Raw genomic sequence first — 517 nt, 5'->3', positions numbered from 1 at the left:
CGCATCCGCCCTGGGAAAAATGAGAGGCGGCGAAGAGGCGGGTCTGGGAGCCAACGGCTCCACCGCCTTGACCAATCCTGTGCGGCGGGCGGGTTCACTCGCCCTTTGGAGGCAGGCTTTACAGGGGTGGGTGGGGCGTTCCGCGGCAGGAAGTAGGCAAAGCGCAGGCGCGAGGACTCGCTCGGCGCTCCCAGGGCTGGCCGCGGGGGCGGATGGGGGCGCGCGGGGGTGGGGCGAATGGAAGCGCGGTGTGCTAGCTGCGCGGGGGCCGCGAGCCCCAAGGCCGACGAGCCCTGAGGCCCGCGGGGCGTGGTTGCTTGAAGCAGCAGCGATGGGGGTGGAAGGGGGGCAGGGAGACTGCAGCCGCTTAGCCAAGCAAAATCTCAGCCCGAGAGAGGAAAATGGTTCCTATTCTCGAGAGATCAGTGTGCCCTCAAAGTCTCCCAGAAAAATCACGGACATGCAATTTTTGCTCTTCTCCGAGGGTTCCCGTTTAGCCTTTCCTGGGGCCTAGTCG

Source organism: Jaculus jaculus, chromosome X, assembly GCF_020740685.1.
Source record: "Jaculus jaculus isolate mJacJac1 chromosome X, mJacJac1.mat.Y.cur, whole genome shotgun sequence".
NCBI lineage: Eukaryota > Metazoa > Chordata > Mammalia > Rodentia > Dipodidae > Jaculus > Jaculus jaculus.
This window is presented reverse-complemented; position numbering follows the sequence as displayed.